Below are 7,500 nucleotides of genomic sequence, written 5' to 3'. Positions count from 1 at the left end.
AACAACAGTAGCAGCAGCAACAGTTGCAGTAGAAGTAGCAGTAGCAGTGTTCTTTTTTCCAGTTGTCTGGGGATGAACACTGAGGTCACGGGAAACTGTCTCGTCGTCATGTCTTGGAGACAACAGAGACAAAAACACGTGTGGCAGGAAAAGAAATCACTTCCTGCAGGGCTCAGCTGGGGAAAGAGAGAGAGGGGGAGGGGCGTGTGGGGGGTGGGGGGGGGGAGAGGGGGAAGAGAGAGGGAGAGAGGGGAGAGAGGGGGGGGAGGGGCGTGTGGGGGAGGGGGGGAGGGAGTGGGGAGAGGGGGAAGAGAGGAGGAGAGAGGGGAGAGAGGGGGGGGAGGGGCGTGGGGAGGGGGGGGGGAGAGGGAGTGGGGAGAGAGGGAGAGAGGGGAGAGAGGGGGGGAGGGGCGTGGGGGGGGAGGGGGAGAGGGAGTGGGGAGAGAGGGAGAGAGGGGAGAGAGGGGGAAGAGAGGAGGAGAGAGGGGAGAGAGGGGGAAGAGAGAGGGGAGAGAGGGGGAGAGAGGGGAGAGAGGGGGAGGGGGGGGGGACGATGGTTGGGGGATAGGGATGAAGGTTGGGTATGGAGAGGGGGGTGTTGTGTGTGTGTGTGTGTGTGTGTGTGTGTGTGTGTGTGTGTACGAGCGTGCATGCGTTCGCGCGCGTGATTTCAGAACCAAAGACTTCTCTCGAGCCAGCAGCTGCGAATTTTTAGATATATCTATGCTGGTATACTATATTTATTTATTTAGTTAGTTATTAATTTCCTTATTTATTGCTTGCCTTGGGAGTGTTGAGAGGGATTGGAATGAAGGCAGTGTGAGCAGTGTTGGGGGAGAGGTGTGTGTGGTGGTTCATCATGACTGCTGGATTATCACGAACCGGAAGTCTCGTATTCCTTTCCTTCTGCTTCCTTCAAACCTTCAGTGCATGAGCGTGAATGAGTGTGTGTGTGTGTGTGTGTGTGTGTGCGCTGGGGGGATGGAGGAATGGGGTGGAGGGAGGAAGGGAGAGGCTACAGGAAGAACAACGTGGCGGTGTCGTGCTCACTGACGTGACCGTGACCATGCCTGATGAACACGAACAGTGGGCGGGGAGTGGGGGGGGGGGGGATGAAATCACAAACTGTACTCCCAGCACAATCCAATGCAAGCAAAGGGTGGTGATGAGGGAGGAGGGAGGGGAGGGGGGGTAAGTTCCGCCTTCCTTCCCCCTCCCCTTCCCCTCCACGCAAGGCAATGTCTTTTTCTTTTCTTTTTTTGTCGAGCTCCCCCTGTCACTAACCAAGTACCGCTATGCAAAAAAAAAGAAAAAGAAAAAAAAAAAAGCTGATAGAGTGTAATACACTACTCCCCCCCCCCCCCCCCCCCCCCCACACACACACACCCGAACCCCCACCCCAACCCAAACACACACACTCACACACACTCACTCACGCCCATGCACTTAAGGCTCCACCAGAGCAGAACATAATTTTGAATACGAGCCTTCACGTTTGAGACCCCCCCCCCCCGTAATTTTTGTTCTTTTCTTCTTTTTTGACTCACTTGTGTAAACAAAGTGAGTCTATATTTTAGCCCGGTGTTTGGTTGTCTCTGTGTGTGTGTGTGTGTGTTAAACTTTAACATTGCCATTTTCTCTGCAAATACTTTGTCAGTTGACGCCAAATTAGGCATAAAAATAGGAAAAATTCAGTTCTTTCCAGTTATCTTGTTTAAAACAATATTGCATCTCTGGGATGGGCAGAAAAAGTTTTAAAAAATGAAGCCTAATTATATGCAAACTGCATTTACTGTTATATTTTTTTATTTTTTTTTTGTTATTCTCTAAACTTGGCACTTTGATTTGATAATCTGACAACAACAAAGCAGTCTTTTTTTGTTTTTGTTTTTTTTTGTTTTTTGTTTTGTTCAAACAGGAACTTCTTTTGCTGAGCATGGAAGTTATATTTATTTTGCAAACGTTTTGGTGCAGATAGGAAAAAAGGGAAATTAATCTGTAATTAATGCTAGGAGACTTTATTTGCTTTAAACTGATCTTTCTCATCTTAAACATTACATTTTGAAATTATACTCAATACATAAAAAGCTTGTGTTTTACTCTCAGTGTACAGGGCTTTCACTATGTTCATTCGCCCAAGTGGTCTTTTTCGGAAAATACTAAAATCAATACGACGAGTGGACTTCATAGATCTATTGGCTGAGCCCTGAAGGTCATGGGCAAAAATCAATTGCGTACACATATTTATACATATTCAAAGCGCGTGCTCATATTCTTCGCGAACGCGAACGACGCCATTTTGTTTCAAGTTGTTGACCTGCCCGTTCAATCTTATATTCAATCGACAATACACGATAACATGTGATGGAAAGTTGGAGAAGGAGACCGTTAAATGTTTATTCAGAAAACGATTTGTGAACGCCTCATCACTTACTGGATTATGCCCCAAACAGCCATACAGATATCCATAGAATCAGTCGGAATTCACAGTTAACAATAATAAACCATGAGAGTTAATACCCTTGAATTGGTTAACCGCAAAAATTTCCAGTCTTGACTTGTCTCAAAATGAAGTCCTTTTCACTTCATACAACTTTTAGAAGTACTTGTACTTGGCTCTACATGTTATTAGTTTAACAAAGTACTCAATTTTCATATCAACTTTAACTCACTCAGTACGGCCAGTCCTCTCTTCTCCTCTACACAGACCCCTCGGATGTCCAGTGGGTGTCTGAATGACCCAACCTTTAGCTTCCGTCGTCAGAATTGTGGTATTCTTTGTCAACATTCACCTCTTCAGTATAAGAGCCTTCCACTTGTAATATTTTGATGGTGGTAACTGGGGTGAAACGCTGTTAACGTCGTATCTTTCGCCGTTCGTATGGAGAGAGTTAAAACTATAAAACTAGAATGAACATAAAAGAGAAATTGAATTGACCATGTCAACAGGGTGTAACTAAACTTGCACATCTATCTAGATCCAGAGAAAACAGCTAAATGCTGCAGTGTGATTGCGGCGATAGCCACGTCTCCTTTACCGCGGACTTAAAAAGAATTTTTAATTGTCCTTAAAGATTTTTTGAATGCCCACGATACACCAGAATAATATGATTTGAACAGCGTTCTCACTGCGAATACCGCAATCGATTTATCGCCCTTTAAAAAAAAAAAAAGCATGTTTAAATATTATATTTGTGAACGTTAGTTAAGGAGCCACAATAGTGTAATGGATAAGACAGTTTCTTCTCATCTGAACACGCGGAGTTCGAATTTGCCGTTAGGCTTTTTTTTTTTCTTTCTTTTAACCCGAAGCTTTATAATAACAAATACAGAACACATTTTAACGATTAGATTTTTTTAAGTGTATCACAAGTGAGTTTGAAGGCCTTGCCTCTTGTCTTTTTTTTTTATCCTTCTTTTCCGCCATAATTTCCTTCTATTTTTATGCGCAAATCGCAACCGACCAACGTTTCTCTGCGTCGGAGAAGGAGAGACAGACAGACTGTGTGAACTATACGTTTATAAATGCCTACACTAAATGAGCTGATTACTCAGTCATGAAGATCGGTGACTTCATGGCCATTCACAATAACAGCCTAGTATACACACACACTAGCCATTATTATGGTCCTTTTGGTGGTGAGCGATAATTTAGCGATACATTGGGGTGGGGGTGGCTGGGTGGGGGTGGGGAGAGTTAAGCAACGTGGTTAACTGTTTTATATTGTTTGCCTGTTTGCTAGTTTTTATTTTATTTTATTTTTTGCGGGTTTTTTTTTTCAATCATTTATCTATTTAGTCATTTATTTATATATTCATTCATTCATTCGTTTATTTGTTTATTTATATAGAGACCTGTCTGCCTACTCATTTATCTTTTATTTTAGTCACCTATGTCAGGTATACGGTGTGTGCAAGCTCTTCATAACCAATACGTGTTGATTTGCTTGTTTTTGCTATAAACGCCAAACAGCTAGCTGCTGGCTTGAGAGGTCGGGAACCGCCACATGGGCTGCACTGTCCACAAGACAGACACACGTCACCTTGTTTGGGGCACACAGCACGTGTGCTGAAATGCACGCGCAAACACGCACGTCCCCCTCCCCCCTCCCCCTAGCACCCCCCCCCCCCAAATCCCCCCCACCCCCAAACACAGACACACTCAACGACACACACACACGCACACGCGCAATAAAAGGAGAGAGGGCTTTGAGGAGGAGGGGAGGGTGGAAGGTAGGGAGGAGGAGGGGGTAGGGAGGAGGGGGAGGGAGAAGGGAGGAGGGGGAGGGAGGAGGGGAGGGAGAGTAAAAGGGAACAAGAGAGGAAAGCAGACGACATCCGCGGGAGAACCGTCACCATGTGTCTTCACCTGCCTGCACCGACACCACGGAACATAGACACACACCACGGAACACAGACACAAACACAGACACACACAGACACAGACACACACAGACACAGACACACACAGACACACACACACACACACACACACACACACACACACACACACAAGAGGAGCCCACGTGTTGTCTTTACCAACATCAACATCAGCAGCACTAAAATCAAATCATAACCACGGCCTTCGTACCCAGGAGTTAGGTGTTAAAAAAAAAATTTAAAAAAAGAGAAGAGAGAGAAGAAAACGAGAGGGTTTGAGACAGTGTAGTGCAGTGAACTGTGGATCACAGCAACTCGCTCGGTGTGAAACGGGCTGCTCTCCACGGGGAGAGCGAGTCGCCAGAAGAGAGCAGCGCGCACCACCCACACTTTGCTCCCACCTGCAGGGGGACGTACACTTCCAACATCATGATGGCGTCACTGACCATTACCTGAGGCTGGGTGCTGAGGTCACCCGTGCTGTAGCTGAAGTAGCCAGCAGTGGACAGTGGCAGTTGGGACAGCTGACCGTTACTGCCGCTCATCAGACTGACGTGTTTCTTCCTTCTCCGGAACATGGCCACCACCAAGGACGGACCAGCGACGATGATGATGATGATGATGATGCCAGAAGCCCCACGGTGTTGAGAACGGGACGGGGCAGTGGGGGGAGGGGTGGGGGCAGTGGGGAGAGGGGGTGGGGGGTGGGGGCAGTGGGGAGAGGGGGTGGGGCAGTGGGGGGAAGGGGTGGGGGGGTGAGGGCAGTGGGGGGAGGGGGTGGGGCAGTGGGGAGAGGGGGTGGGGGCAGTGGGGAGAGGGGTGGGGGCAGTGGGGAGAGGGGGTGGGGGCAGTGGGGAGAGGGGGTGGGGGCAGTGGGGGGAGGGGCGGGACAGTGGGGAGGGAGAGAGGAGTGACGAGGGTTGGATCACAGGCTTTCTGCCTCCTCAGATATCGTCCTGCTGTTGTTGCTGTTGTGACTGCTGTCCATCGTGGAATACCTTGTTGCTGGTGCTGTTGTTGTTGTTGTCGTCTCTGTAATCCGTGTTGTTGCTGCTGCAGCTGTTGTTGTTGTTGTTGTTGGTGATGTATTGTCATTGAACGGATCTGTCCAGTCACATCGCTTACAGTTGTCTCCCTTCTGTCACATCGCTTACAGTTGTCTCCCTTCTGTCACATCACTTACAGTTGTATCACATCCAGGAGATAGGACGGCCACAGAACACCTGTCCGGGAACAGTCCAAGGACAACTGAGGACGCTGAAAGACACCATCCACAGGCCGACCCAAAACTTTCAGAGGCTCTGACCCAAAACGTTTAGGGCCTGACCCAAAACATTGACAGGGTGGCCCAAAACATTGACAGGGTGGCCCAAAACAGACAATAGTGACGGTTGTTCGTTGCTGTTCTTCACTGTTTGGCCGGGGGCAGGTTGGGCAGGAAACAGTATCACTTCCGGTATCGTCATTTTTAGCAGTGGTTTCACTTGCAGTGTGATCACTTTTAGTGGTCACAGCTTTATCAGTCTCACACCCAGTGTTATCACTTTTATCAGTCTCACATCCAGCATCATCACTTTTATCAGTCTCACATCCAGTAGTATTATCACTTTTCAGTAATCCCACTTTTGACACTCTCACTTCCAGCAGTCTCACATCCGCAGCTCAATTTCCAGGACCATCACACCCGGCAGTCTCACTGCTGAATATTGTACTCCTTCCATCCAACAGGTTTCCATGTTATATACATAGATCACCAAGCAGAAGGGCCACTCCAGCTGTCCAACGAAACAGAGGGGCCCTTGTCTCAATGTCTACACACTCACTCCCCCTCCATAATGGAATTGGGGTTTAGTTTTGGTCCGGGTCAGTGTCGTTTCCATTCATGGATTGAATCAATAAGGGCGGGACACGGCGCTTAAAAAACACACTGGGCCTTCTTCATAAGAGAGAGAGAGAGACCGAGAAAGAGCTGTCTAAAAAAGGCCAGCTACAATTGCAGCTGGTTTTCTACACCTCCACAGACTGGCTTACACTGACACCACACAACTGTCGGGTGGAGAGGGTGGAGGGAGACATCACAGGAGATCGATATCCACCCGGCCCTGCATGCATGCTGACTGGCCTGACTAGTTCTTCAGTCCACACACCGGCACCACTTACCACAGGCACACGAACAGAGCACACACACACACACACACAACAACAAACAAACACACTCTCTCTCTCTCTCTCTCTCTCTCTCGTGTGTGTGTGTGTGTGTGTGTGTGTGTGTGTGTGTGTGTGTGTGTGCGTGTGTGTGTGTGTGTGTGTGCGCGCACAGACAACACACCATGAAGGCCACAGTCATACGGACATCCACTCTCATCTTCTGTCCGGCTTCTGCAATGATGTGCAGTTTTCACTTCATCACCATGTCGTCTACCTCTCCTCTCTCTCTCCCTCCCTCTCTGTCTCTCTCTCTCTCTGTCTCTCTCTCTCCCTCCCTCTCTGTCTCTCTCTCTCTCTGTTTCTCTCTCTCCATCCCTCTCTCTCCCCTCTCTGGCTCTCTCTCTCTCTCCCTCCCTCTCTGTCTCTCTCCCTCCCTCTCTGTCTCTCTCTCCTCCACTCTGTCTCTCTCTCTCTCCCCCACTCTCTCTTTCTGCCCCTGATTCTTCATGTCTCTCTTTGTATCCATGTCTGTCTGTCTGTCTCTCCCTCCTCTGTCTGCCTGTCTCTCTCTCTTTCCCACTCGCTCGTCGGCTAAGGAACACACCTGATGAACAGCTTTATCCCATTTTGTCGAAACCTATGTGTCCATCACACACCGACACCGACACAGACACAGACACACAGACACGCACAGATACACACAGACACACACAGACACACACACACACATACACGAGAGACAGAGAGAGAGAGAGTCCTGATCTCTCACCGACAAACACAGTCCAGCCCCCCTCACCACAGCACAGATTTTCACTCCATGTCTCCCAGTGTGGGAACGGTATTTTCCACAAACCTCACATCACCGACTGACCAGCCAAACTGTTCCAGCGATACGTGGTTTGTTGTTGTTGTTGTTGTTTTGTTTCTTAGTCCAGTTCTTCGGGCAAATTGTTGGTTTTCAGATTACCAGAT

The 7,500-nt window shown here is 48.3% G+C and overlaps 1 protein-coding gene and 1 long non-coding RNA gene across 7 annotated transcripts in view; both read right to left on the bottom strand.

Annotated features, from left to right (window-relative positions):
• The window catches only part of LOC143276742 (uncharacterized), a 112,047-nt gene that overhangs the window by 27,713 nt on the left and 76,834 nt on the right, over positions 1 to 7,500 (bottom strand). The window lies entirely within an intron of this gene.
• Positions 5,885 to 7,500, bottom strand: part of LOC143276789 (uncharacterized) — a 1,879-nt gene continuing 263 nt past the window's right edge. Inside the window, exons 2-3 of the long non-coding RNA XR_013053635.1 lie at positions 7,298 to 7,500; positions 5,885 to 6,313 (exon numbers count right to left, since the gene is read on the bottom strand). This is a non-coding gene — a long non-coding RNA (uncharacterized LOC143276789). The remainder of the gene's footprint in view (positions 6,314 to 7,297) is intronic.

Source organism: Babylonia areolata, chromosome 2 (assembly GCF_041734735.1).
Source record: "Babylonia areolata isolate BAREFJ2019XMU chromosome 2, ASM4173473v1, whole genome shotgun sequence".
Classification (NCBI taxonomy): Eukaryota; Metazoa; Mollusca; class Gastropoda; order Neogastropoda; family Buccinidae; genus Babylonia; species Babylonia areolata.
The sequence above is the reverse complement of the archived record's forward strand: the minus strand, read 5'-3'. Positions and strand labels throughout refer to the sequence as shown.